The sequence below is a fragment of the Marmota marmota genome, unplaced genomic scaffold, assembly GCF_001458135.2.
Source record: "Marmota marmota marmota unplaced genomic scaffold, marMar, whole genome shotgun sequence".
Classification (NCBI taxonomy): Eukaryota; Metazoa; Chordata; class Mammalia; order Rodentia; family Sciuridae; genus Marmota; species Marmota marmota.
In genome coordinates this window covers 30,246,428-30,260,583 of record NW_025999968.1, presented here as the reverse complement: position 1 = coordinate 30,260,583, position 14,156 = coordinate 30,246,428, and the positions used below count along the sequence as shown (strand labels likewise).

At 33.4% G+C, this 14,156-nt stretch overlaps 1 long non-coding RNA gene across 1 annotated transcript in view; it reads left to right on the top strand.

Annotated features, from left to right (window-relative positions):
- The window catches only part of LOC125616917, a 764,349-nt gene that overhangs the window by 228,562 nt on the left and 521,631 nt on the right, over positions 1 to 14,156 (top strand). The window contains exon 2 of the long non-coding RNA XR_007347700.1: positions 6,747 to 6,750. This is a non-coding gene — a long non-coding RNA (uncharacterized LOC125616917). The remainder of the gene's footprint in view (positions 1 to 6,746; positions 6,751 to 14,156) is intronic.

The following is a 14,156-nucleotide window of genomic DNA, read 5'->3' as shown; positions in this document are numbered from 1 at the left end:
TTTATATATATATATATATATATATATATATATATATATATATATATATATATACATTTTGTATGATCACCACAATCAGGTTTATTAACTTATTTATCACCTCAAATAGTTAAGTTTCAGAAGATATCATTGTACTTATTATTTTAAAAAGCCAGTATTCACATATATTTACTCTCTGTTGTAATTCATTCTTTACTACATAATCTCATTTTATTTTACTTGTATTCATTATGATTACTCTTTCTTTGAGTCTGTTTCCTAATGACAACTTCAGAATGTTTTCTCAAAAAAATCTCCATCTTGTGATGCAAATATATATATATATATATGTTTACAGAGTAGATACTATTAAGTTAAGGATTCTTTCTTATTATTTCTAATAGTTTTATTTCATTATATTCTGTCATGAATCCCTATTATGTTAATTTACCTATCAATAATTGTAATGTTTTTATATAGGTTTTATTGAATTTTTAATTGTTAAGTATGAGAATTGTTGTTAGTGTGCCATTGAATGAGTTTAGAAAAACTTAGAGTCATATAATAATTACCATAACAAGACACCACAGTAGCTTTAGAGTCATATAATAATTACCATAACAAGACACCACAGTAGCTTTAGAGTTATATAATAATTACCATAACAAGACACCACAGTAGCTCAGGCCCAGCCCAGATCTGCCCACATAAACCTGCATGGGATCCAGTCTCACAGTAGGCTCAGAAACATCCTGCCACCAGCAGACTCCCACCAGAGCTCATGCACAGAACCACCACCCTTGCCCAACCTGATAGCAGGGTAGATCCAAATTTGCAACCCCACACAGACCTGGGAGCCCAAACCTAACCCACTTCCATCTTGGGATACTGCAGACATCGCCATAGCCTTCCCCAAGCAGTAGCCCCTACATTTTTGGCAACAGACAGGGGATAGAAGCACCTGCATCTCAAAGACAGTGTAAGGCCTACCCTTTTGATCCCAAGACATTACTTCCATCTTGAGGCATATCAACTATTATTTTGAGTTACCTCAGCTATTGCCACCACCAAGTTTAGTTGCAGTAGCATACAATTAGGGACACCAGCAGGGTCTGGAAGCCCAGCATCAAGTTGAGGTACAGACAATCTGCACGGATTTTATAAGAATACAGGGTACAAACCATAATATCTCATATCCACACAGCAAGAAAGGAAGACACAAAGACAGCATTAAAAAAAAAAAAGGAGGAAAGTGCTCAAACAAACCAAGATACTACAATAACAGAACCCATGGACAGTGAAGTTGATGAAATGTTAGGGAAGGATTTTACAGGCTCATAATTAAAATGAATGGTGAATTAAAGAATGATCTAAATGAGCAAATATGGGCAAAAATTGATCACTTCAACAAAGTGAAAAGAAAGCAAATACTGGTAGCAAAAGATTACTCCAAGAAAGAGATAGAGACTCTGGGAAAAAAAAGTCAGAAATTCTTGAAATGAAGGAAACAAAGAACTAAATAAAAAATGCAATAGAAAGCATAACCAACAAATGAGATCAGTTGGAAGAAAGTACATCAGATAATGAAGACAAAGTATACAATCTGGAAAATAAAGTTGATCACTCAGTGAAGATAGTAAGAAACCATGAACAGAACATCCAAGAATAATGGGATGGCATCAAAAGAATAAATCTAAGAGTCATTGGGATAGAGGAAGGCACAGAGTTTCAAACCAAAGGAATGCACAATCTCTTCAATGAGGTAATATCAGAAAATTTCCCATGCATGATATGAATTGGAAAACCAAATACAAGAGGCTTACAGGACACCAAATGTACAAAATTAAAACAACTCTACATCAAGGCACATTAAAATAAAAATGCCTAGCATACAGAAAAAGGATACACTCTTAAAAGCTGCAAGAAAGAGAAATCAGATCACCTATACAGGGAGATGAATTTGTATTTCAACAGATATTTCAACCCACACCCTCAAAGCCATGAGATCATGGAATAACATATACCAAGCTCTGAAAGAAAATGATGCCAACCAAGAATATTATTTCCAGGAAAATAAATCTTTAGATGATGAAATAAAAATCTTCTGTGATTAAAAAAAAGCTAAAAGAATTTTAAAATAGAAAACCTGCACTACAGAAAATCCTCAGCAAAATATTTCATGAAGAGGAAATTAAAAAAAAACAATGATGAAAATCAGCAGAGGGAGGTATTACATTAAAGGACAAATCATGTCTCAATAATAATCCGGAATGTTAATGGTCTAAACTCACCAATAAAAAGATATAGACTAGCAGAGTGGATCAAAAAATAAAATACCCAATGATATGCTGCTTGCAAGAGACTCATTTCATAGGAAAAGACATCAACAGACTGAAGATGGAGGATTGGGAAAAATCATACCCCTCACATATACTGCAGAAGCAAGCAGGGGTTTCCATCCTTATTTCAAATAAAGTAGACCTCAAGCTAATGTCAATCAAAAGGGATAAAAAAGGACACTTCTCAAGGGAACCATGCAACAAAAAGGCTTACCAACTATAAATATATATGCCCCAAACAATAGAGTATCTATGTTCATCAAAAAAACTCTTCTCATGTTCAATAATTAAATAGACCACAATACAACAATTTGGAGTGACTTTAACTTTCAGAGGTGAAAGACTTCTACAATGAAAACTACACAACCCTAAAGAAAAAAAATCAAAATAGATCTACCAAACAAAAGCTGGAGAAAGAAAGTATAGAACTCAAGGTTACAATCAATAACTTAGACTTAACTGACATACACAGAATATTTCATCCTTCAATGGACAAATACAGTTTCTTCTCAGCAGTATATTGACTCTTCTCTGAAACAGACCATATACTATGCCACAAAGCGACTCTTAGCAAATATAAAAAAGTAGAGATACTACCTTGCATTGTATCAGATCATAATAGAAATAAATTACAAATCAATGATAAAATAAAAAATAAAAGCTACTTCAACACCGGAAGACTAAACAATATGCTACTGAATGAACAAGGTGTTGTAGAAGACATCAAGGAGGAGATTAAAATAAAATTTAGAGGTGAATGAGAAAAATACAAAATCTCTGGGGCACTGTGAAGCCTGTTCTAAGAGGAAAGTCCATTTTATGGAGTTCATTCCTTAAAAGAAGAAAAAGTCAACAAATAAATGACTAATATTACATCTCAAAGTGTTAGAAAAAGAAGAAAAAAAATCTATACCAAAAGCAATAGAAGACAGGAAATAATTAAAATCATAGCTGAAATCAATGAAATTGAAACAAAAGAAACAATTGAAAAAATTGACAGAACAAAAAGTGGATTCCTTGAAAAAAAACTAATAAAATTGACAGGCCAATAGCCATGCTAATGAAGAGAAGGAGAGAGAAATCTCAAAATGCTAACATACATGATGAAAAAGAAAATATCACAGAGACAACACAGAAATACAGAGGATAATTAGAAATTATTTTGAAAACGTGTACTCTAATAAAATTTAAAAAAATGAAGGCATCATCAGATTTCTAGAGTCATATAATTGGCCCAAATTGAATCAGGATGATATATATGATTTAAACAGATCAATTTCAAGTGACGAAATAGAAGATATCATCAGAAGTCTACCAACCTAGAAAATCCCAGGACCAGATGGATGCACAGGCTGGCCCTATAAGACTTTTAAAAAGAACTAATACAAATACACTTCAATTTATTTCAGGAAACAGAAAAAAAAGGAGCACTTCCAAACTCATTCTATGAGGCCAACATCACCCTGATTTCGAGACCAGGCAAAACCACATCGAAAAAGAAAAAGAAAGAAAAAGAAAAGAAAACTTCAGACCAATATCTCTAATGAACATAGGTGCAAATTTCTCAAGAAAATTCTGGCAAATGAATACAAAACATATCAGAAAGATACTATACCATGATCAAGTGGGTTTTATTCCAGGGATGGAAGGTTGGTTTGACATATGGAAATCAATCAATAAATGTAATTCATCATGTCAATAGAATTAAAGATCAAAACCATATGATTGATCATCTCAATAGACACAGGAAAAGCATTTGACAAAACATAGCACCCCTTCATGTTCAAAACCCTCGAAATACTAGGGATAACAGGAACTTATCTCAACATCATAAAATCTATCTATGCTAACCCCAGGCCAACAAAATTCTAAATACTGAAAACATTTAAATCATTCCTTCTAGAAACTGTAACAAGTCAGGGATATCCTCTTTCACCACTTCTATTTAACATAGTTCTTGATACACTGGCCAGAGAAATTAGATAGATGAAAGAAATTAAAGGGATATGGATAGGTAATGAAAAAATCAAATTAGCAATATTTGCTGACATATGACTCCATACCTAGAAGACCCCAAAAATTCTTCCAGAACACTTCTAGAACTAGAGAATGAATTCAGCAAAGCAGCAGGATACAAAATTAATACCCATAAATCAAAGTAATTTCTGTATATAAGTGACAAATTCTCTGAAAGGGAAATGAAGAAAACTACTCCATTTACAATAGCATCAAAAAATAAATAAAATAAAATACTTGGGAAATAACGGAAGAGGTGAAAAAGCTTTACAATGGAAACTACACAACCCTAAAGAAAAAAAAATTTAAAAAAGACCAAAGAAGATGGAATAAGATCTACCTTGTTCTTGAAGAGGCAGAATTAATATTGTCAAAACGATCACACTACCAAAAGCACTATACAGACTCAATGAAATTCCAATAAAAATCCCAATGATATTCCTCAGAGAAATAGAAAAAGCTGTCCTGAAATTCATCTAGAAAAATAAGAGACCCAAAATAGCTAAAGAAATCCTTAGCAAGAAGAGTAAAGCAGGTGGCATCACTATACCAGAGCTTAAACTATACTACAGAGCAATAGCAACGAAAACATCATGGTATTGGCACCAAAATAGACTTGAAGACCAATGGTACACAATGGAGAACACAGAGACTAACCCACATCATTACAGTTATCTTGTATTTGACAAGATGTACATTGGAGGAAAGGCAGCCTCTTCAACAAATGGTGCTGGGATAATTGGAAATCCATATGCAACAAAGGGAAATTCAATCCCTATCTCTCACCATGCACAAAACTCATCTACTAGGAATCAAGGACCTAGGAATTAAACCAGAGACACTGTATCTATTAGAAGTTAAAGAAGGCCCAAATCCCCATCATGTTGGATTAGGCCCTAACTTCCTTAATAAGACTCCTGTAGCACAAGAATTAATATCAAAAATAAATAAATGTGATGGATTCAAACAAAAAGCTTCTCCTCAGTAAAAGTAAAAAATCAGTGAGGTGGATAGAAAGCCTACTAATTGGGAACAAATTTTTACCACACACATGTCAGATAGAGTACTAATCTCTAGAATATATAAAGAACTCAAAAATCTTAACCCCAAAATAATAATAATAATAATAATAATAATAATAATAATAATAATAATAATATAATAACCCAAGTAACAAATTGGCCAAGGAACTGAACAGACATTTCTCAGAAGAAGATATACAATAAGTTAAAAAATATATAAAAAAAAATGTTCATCATCAATAGCAATTAGAGAAATGAAAATCAAAACTAATCTTTCATCTCACTCCAGTCAGAATGCCAGGTATTAAGAATACAAACAAAAATAACTGTTGGTGAGGATGTGGGGAAAAGGCACACTCATACATTGCTGGTGAGACTGCAAATTGGTGCAGCCAGTATGGAAAGCAGTATGGAGATTCCTTAGAAAACTGAGAATGGAGCCACCATTTGATCCAACTATTCCTCTCTTCAGTCTATACACAAATGAATTAAAACAGCATACTACAGGAACACAGTCACATCAATGTTCATAGCAGCATAATTCACAATAGTTAAACAGTGGAACCAACCTAGATTTCCTTTAGTAGATGAATGGATAAAGAAAATGTGGTATATATACACAATGGAATATTATTGAGCATTAAAAGAGAATAAAATCATGGCATTTGCAGATGAATGAATGGAGCTGGAAACATAATGCTAAGTGAAAATAGCCAATCCCAATAAACCAAATGGCAAATTATTTCTCTGATTTAAGGATGCCGATCCATAATATGCTGTGGGAAGGGAGGATGGGAGGATTAAATGAACTCTAGATAGGGCAAAGTGGGAAAGGGGAGGGAGNGAAGAATGGAGGAACTTGGATAAAGGAAAGGGGAGGGAGGGGGAGGGAGGGGAAGGGAGGGGGCATAGGAGTAGAAGAGAGTGGAATGCGATGGTCATCATTACCCTAAGTACATGTATGAAGACATGAAGAATGTGACTCTACTTTGTGTACAACTAGAGACATGAAAAAATGTGCTCTATATTTGTAATATAAATTTTAATGCATTCTGTTGTTATATATAACAAATTAGAATTAAAAATTTTTTAAAAATTAGAAATTACCATATCATAAAGAATGTTTTTATTACACAAGTGCCCACTCAGAAATAATGCCTTTCCCCTCCCATATCTCCTGTTAGCAAGTGACATTTATTTCATTACACAGTTAGTTTTGTCCAGTAAATCATATAAAGAAAGATTGTATAATAGAATTGTCTATGATTAATTTATAGATAATGTGTTGAAGAATCATTCAGAATTACTTTCTCTTCATTTAAATGTTGTTGCATTGTATGGAAAGTTTTACTTTTATAAAACATTTATTTATTTACTAGTTAAAGAATAGGTTTGTTGTTTCCAATTTTGTTTTGGTTATAAAAATACCCATTGACATATTTGCATACAGGTTTTAGTGTAATACATTCTTATATCTACTGGATAAATGCATAGGAATGAGTTGCTAGTTTATGATTTTAAGTATAAATTTATTTTGAAATTGGGAAACTAATGTGAAATGCGACTATACTGAACAAAGTTTTATTCCTATTAGAAATGTAGTAAGTTCTGTTGGATATCCAAATCACATTCTCACCAGCAATTGATCCTGTTAAATTTTTGGCTCTTCAATCTTTGCCTCACTCCCTCTGATGTAGCCACTGTAAAGTTCCTACTGACATGATTAAATTTTAATTTCCTAATGCCTAACAATATTAGTTATATTTTTGTCTCCTTGTTTACTATGCTTGTTTCTTTCTGCATGGAAAAAGCATAGGTACACTCTATTCTGACTTTTTAATAGCTTTGAAAGGCAGACTTTTTTTTTTTAATTTTCATTAAAGAAAAGTTATGAACACTTTCTGTGCTTTTTGTGTTATTTCTAACTGTGTTTTCTTTCAGAATATCTGTATTTTGTAGATTTTATATTTATGTCATACATAAACACATATATATTTATATGTTTGTGTATATGTGTGTGTGTGTATATATATATATATTATCAGGCGTAATTTGGAAATATTGTTGGTTTCATTCCAGACCACATTAGTAAAGCAAATATCACAATAAAGTGGGTCACATGAATTTTTATATCTCAGTGTATAAAATATTATGACTTTACTACACTAAATTTGAAGGTAGAATAACATTATTTCTCCAAAAAATACTTTATTGCCCAACATGTTAATTATTATTTGAGTGTTCAGCAAGCTATAATTATTGGTTGATGGAGGGGTTTTCTCAATATTGATGGCTACTAACTATAGTCATGTTTAATCTCTTAATATAGAGGAGATAGTGGCAATTTCTGAATATAAGACAACAATGAAGTTTGCCTCATCAATTGGCTCTATTTTATGAAAGTTTTCTCTATAGTCATGAGGATGTTTGATAGCATTTTACTTACAACTGAACTTAATTAAAAATTAAAATGATTCCTTTCAAATCTGCCACTATTTTATCAAGTAAACTTATTTAATATTCTAAATACATTGTTAGCATTTAAACAATGTTCACAGGATCTTTATTAGGAGGAGTCCTCATTTTTTTAAAAAAATACTTTCTTTGCTCATATATAAGAAGGTGCCCTTTTTCCATTAAAATTTTGTTACATGAATGCAGTTCAGCCACATAGTCATGTCTACTTGTAAGGATGAAAATAAATTTGCACTCTCACCAGCCACAATCCTACAGAGCCTTCCAATATGTCATAAGGCATAACCTGATAAAATAAGTCACTTTCACAACCCTGATAAGAGTCATAGGGTAATATCAGGGCCAAAATCTCAAGACCATAGGTTCTCTAAGATGTGAGATGTCCCTAGAAACCTAGTAACAGCTGATAGGGACCCAAAGGGCAAGAAGTAACTCCCAAAATTTCTTATAAATGATGGAGCAAATAAACAGACATTTGGACCACCTGACACTGATGCACACAAGCCTAAGAGCCTGAAGATGACCTGGACTGATAGCCCAACTCTTCTCATCATCTGCCTGATCCTCTGCATAATCTTCACCATTCTCAAACTCTACAGCAGCCTCTTGCTTCTGGTGAAAAAAGCGACATCCCCTTACTGTCTCCTCAGCCAGCCATCAACTCCACCCCAAGAGAAGCTTCTGTCAGTTCCTGACCTGGTTGTTGTGGTCTGAGTGTGCATCTACTGGACTTAAGATCTAAGACTTAAGACTTTAAATCTAACATTTAAGCTTAGCATGCAAAGGGAATGTGTGTAATAGGTCTTTCATGATTAAGTGTGTTTGCAGTGCATAGAAGATAACAGAATTGTTTGCTTTGAATGGATTATGTCTATTGCAGTGCCCAGCATTATGGATAGTCATTCCTTGATAAAGGACCTATAGAGTGTAATAGGGTTGAGTGGTTTTGAGTGAATAAAGCATTGAAAAGGGTACAGCTTGTAGGCATTCTTTATCTCCCCCCTTGACTGCAGATTGCCGCAGTCTGGCTGGGCACAAAATCACGAGCCACCACACAGCTTGTAGATTCAAACAGCAACTCTTTATTCCCGAACTCACACCAGCCGTATACAGACACGTTCTGGGGAAATCCACGTTCTCTGCCCAAATCCACGTTCTCTCCCAAATTTACCTCCACTGGGCATCTGTCTCCCAAAATATACTCTGAATCCCGTGAGAACTCAAGGGGAACTCAGGCAGCAGGATACGCCCTATTCCCAGCAGGAATAATCTTAAACCTTAAACCTGGAACCTAAACTGGGAACGCCCTAAACCCGATTATGTTAAACCAGGAACACCCTAATCCGCCCTGGTCCTTGAGCAAGGTCAACTACATTCAATGTCACTGCAAAATGTCAGCAACATGGGGTACGCTGGCAAGGAAATTGTCATACCTACTTGGCTAATGGCTCCCAGCAGCAGATGTCATAGTTTTGTCCATTGCGATACTACTTTTAATTTTACCTATTTCGATCATATTTTTATTTTCTTATTTCAGTGAAGACTTGAGTCCTTCAAAGTCATCCATGAAGGTTAAAATCAACTTCTTTAAAAATCCTTTCAAAATCCTATCAATGTTGATATTTTGATTTTCTCCTTTATACTACAAATATCTTAATAGCATTCAGAATAATGAACATATATCAGAAAGATTACTGTTGATTTGCTCATATTCATCAGAGAAATCATCATCTATGAAAGTTATAGCCTTAGAAAATTCATTTTTTAAATAATAAGACTCAGAATTCAAAATTATACCTCAACCCATGGGTCACAGAAAAATGTGTTGGCATGCAGAAAAACACACCATTAATTTTATTGCATATCTTCAACAGAGTACTTGGGTGGCTACTGCCTTGTCAGTGAACAGTAATATTTTAAAAAGAGTCATTTTTACTGAGCAATATTTCTCAACAATGGAAAAGAGATATTCTTTCATACAGGCTTTGTTCCTGCATTTATAAGCACTGGGCAGAGTAGATTTGGTGAAATTCTCAAGAGGCACAGGATTTTTCTACTGGTAAATGTGGACTGACTTCTAAAACATAAGTCCCCCTGTCCTTTGAAGCTTTGTAGACAGGCATTAAATTTTCTTTACCTTTGAAAGTCCTAGAATGTAAATTCTTCCAATATGAGATAATCTGGCCTATATTGAGAATCTGTTGTTTAACATAGATATCGGTTTCTGTCATATTAGCTAGATTTTTGGCAGTTTACTCATCTCAATCAACCTTTAGATAATTGAAAAGAGTTAGTTCCTATCTCTGGATTAGACTTTGGCATAAGGGAATATGATCACAGGTTTGATTTATTCAGACTACTAAATATTTCCCCATGACACAAATAAGGATTTGTTACTTTGTTATAATTTGTGTTTTCACTGTGTCAGCAATTTTAATTTCAATAAAAAAAATTTCCCACATCATTTGTTGAAGAGGCTGTTCTAACACCATTGTATATTTATGTCACTTTTGTCAAGAATCAGCTGCCTGTGGATGCATGGATTAGTTTTGGTACTTTGTTCTGTTCAGTTGGCCCACATATGTATTTAATGACTCTATCTGCTTTTGATACTACAGCTCTGTAATATATCTTAAAATCAGATATTGTGGAGCCTCTGGCTTTGCTCTAACTGGCTCAAGTTTGCTATGGTATGAGGGTATTTGGTGCCTCCATATCTACTGGAAGATTTTTCTAGTTCTATATCAAATGCCATTGATATCGTGTAGGGATTGCAGTGACTATAGGTCACTTTGGGTAGTATGAATATTTTAATATTAATACCTATTATCCATAACCATGGTACAGCTTTCCTCCCATTAAACCATTTAGTGTCTTCAGTTGCTTTCATCTGTGCTTGTAATTCACATTTTAAAATAATTTTACCCCTTAGTTTATTCTCAAGTACTTCATTCTGTGTGTGTGTATGTGTGTGTGTGTGACTATTTTGAGTGGGATTGCCTTCATAATTTTTTTTTAGCAAATACATATTTGGTATATAAAGCCTAATGATTTTTCTATGTTGATTTTATATCCTGCTATCTCATTATATCCATTTATAAGTTCTAAATGTCTGTTGGTGGAGTTTTTAGTTTTTCTTTGTATAGAATCAAATCATCTACAGTGATAATTTGATTTCTTCCATATGATTTGTACTCCTTAAATTCTTTACTCTTCCCTAATTGCTTTGTTAAGTATTCTTAGTACAATTTGACCCATGCCTTTTTTCCTATACAAAATCAACTGAAAATGATTTAAAGACCTAGATTTTCTTTGAACCTATGATGACAAAAATAAGTTACTGTTTTTTATAGCCATTGAGTTTTGGTGTGTTTTGTTTCACAGCCTCATTGTAACAATTACTTTCTATTATGACAAACATAGGTTCTAAAAAGTTTTAATTATCTTTTTAATATGCCTTTGCTTTTGAGTTATTGTTCAGATTCTCACCAAAAAATTGAAGCTTTTTCTTAGGGCACAGCTTTTCATGATTTTTTTTCTTTTTCTATTTTTTTTTAAATCTCTTCCTGTTTAAATTTTAAAAAAGCTTAATTTTTTTCTAAAATTTGTATTTTTAATTTGTAAAAGCTTATTTATTTTTGATTTCTTGCGTCCTCAGCTTCTCTCATCTCCCAAAACATGTATATACAAACACAACTTTTGATGAGACAAATGCCTCAGGAAAATTGTGTTCTCAATTGTGAATGTGTTTTTCTATTTGAAGAATCATGATTCACGAATCCTTATACATTACTATAGTCAAAGACTTCGTGTTTCCTTAAGACATTGAAACTGCTCAAATATAGGTTGTATTCTATTTAGTCAGGAGAGCCTACACTACGAATCACTAAAGACTTCAAATAAAAAGATCATGAATCTACTGTCCTTCCCATCCCCACGGCCCCACAATTTCCCTCACTGGCTGTGGGGTTGGGAAGGAGTGATTCTGCACCAGAGGAATGAGAAGTTGTGCTCCATCTGTGTACAATGTGTCAAAATGAATTCTACTCTTATGTATAACCAATTAGAACAAATTTTTTAAAAATAAATAAATAAAAGCGAGACCAGTAGAATAGAAGAAGGAGATGTGGGGGAGAGAAGAGGGAAAGTGGATGTACTGGGGAATGAAATTGTTCAGATTCTACTTTATTATTGTGTGCTCATATAAATAGATTATAACAACCCCCACTGTTATATATAATTATAATGCACCAATAGAAAGGAAAAAAAAGATCATTAAAAAATACACTTTTCATTATAACTTGGCTTCTCAATTTCCAATTTTTCCCCCAATGTCTCACAAATATTTTTGTTTGATCTTTAGTAAATATATATATATTTTTTCTCTAGTTTTCAAGGTATTATCAGTGGAAGGTTTTATTTGATATGAGTTACCTTGTTGTCACTGCAAGGAGAAATCTCATTTTCTTTATAGGTAATCTTCACTTTTTTCCTTGTGGCAAGTACACTTTCTAGATGTGTTGAGGTTTGACTACACTGAGAATTTATATTTATTTACCTTAGTTGAAAGTCAGCATTTTTGAAGAACACAGTTTTTTTTAATGATTTTTAATTTATTTTAAAATCCATTATAATTGTGTAAATCATTGTTACCAACATTGGAAGTAAGTCTTTAAGACATTGCTAAGTTTCTTTTTATATAAGTTCACTTTAGCATAAAAATATAAAGTACTACATATGTAATGCATGTGTATATGTTTGTGAACATTGACTGTAATAATATTTAGTAGGAGGGTAAAACACATTCAGCAAAAGAATGCAACTGATAGAGGTGCTTGCCATGTTTGGATACCACAAAAGAGACAAAGGCAGCATCTATATAAAAACAACGTAAAAGTCTGGCAAGGAACATACAACCACAGATGGTTGTAGGTGGCAGTTTCTTTAGCAGCAGAAACAGATTTTCCTGAGAAAATGTTTCGTCAAAACTTTGCTTTGAACCAGTCTGTTCTGCCATATTGAGGACAATATCAAGAAAAAAAAAAATTTGCTAACACGCAGGCAGCAAAACTTGAAGGGTATGCATATGGTAGTTACACTAAAAAGAGAAGGGTAGAACAAATGTAAATTATTAGTCTCTTTATTATTTTGTGTGAAACAAAACAGTAAAATAGGTAACGTAACTTCAGAGCTCTCTCCTAACTTCTGTAACAATAGGTTATCACAGCTTTACCTGTTATCCACTTTTTCTAAGCCTAGAATAATTCAATGCCTTATAGCCTTCATAAAGCATTAATAGAGCTCAAACAAGAAAGTTTAAACTTACACAGGTTCATTGTTGCCAGCTGGCTGGGCTGGTGAGATGAGCTGGGTTCAAAGGAGCTGGCTGCAACAACAAACTAAGAAAACAGCAAAGAAACCATGAAACACTCAAACATGAGTTTCTAAGGTGGAATTGCTCTGTGACCCCAAGGGTCAGCTCCATGCTGGATACTATTGGAAAAAGCAAGAGAGAGCACACCCAGAATACCCCTTTTTATTGGGGAAAAGGCGTTCAATAGAATATTCCACCCAAATAAGGCATGGGATAGGGTTTTGAAAGGTGGAGTCTTGCTAGGTGATCAGCAGATTGATTGACATCTTGGCAAGTCACAGCACCATTTCAGGTGCTGTGTGAGATCACAGGCAGAGTGAGAAGAAAGGCACACACAGTCCAATCAGTGGACAATGCCAGACCAGTCTCCTCATATGCTCAAATGCACATAGCTTACCCACACAGGCCATGATGGCTCGCAACAATTCATGTTTACTTTTTTTTATAAAGCCTTGCAATTTGAGATAAAATAATTTGGTATTAATTGAGTCAACCCCAATGATTAAATTTGAAAATATAAAATACAATAAAAAATATATTTTCTCCAAAATACTATATCATTGTTAATAGTTTATTTTACCAATGCTTGTTTTTCACTGTAGACATGCTTTACAATTAATTATTTAGTCATTATAGGAAGCTTTTTACAAAACATTAGCATCAATTGGCATGTAGAAGTGCGGTGGTTGTTACTCAGTACTAAATATTTATCACATCCTTTAAGACTTCCCTAGCATTTTATCTATTGATGAGACTTTCTTGCTATATACTATCTTCTATTTAGTTGACATAAAATATTAGTATAATTTTATTGCTAAGAGTATAGGTTTCCTCCCAAGAGACCCCTTTAACCTTCAATTTCTTCATCTAGAAAATAAATGCATTTCTACTTCTTATGTTTTTTTATGAAAAAATGGAAAAAAAAACAATTAAGATAATTCCATAATCTAA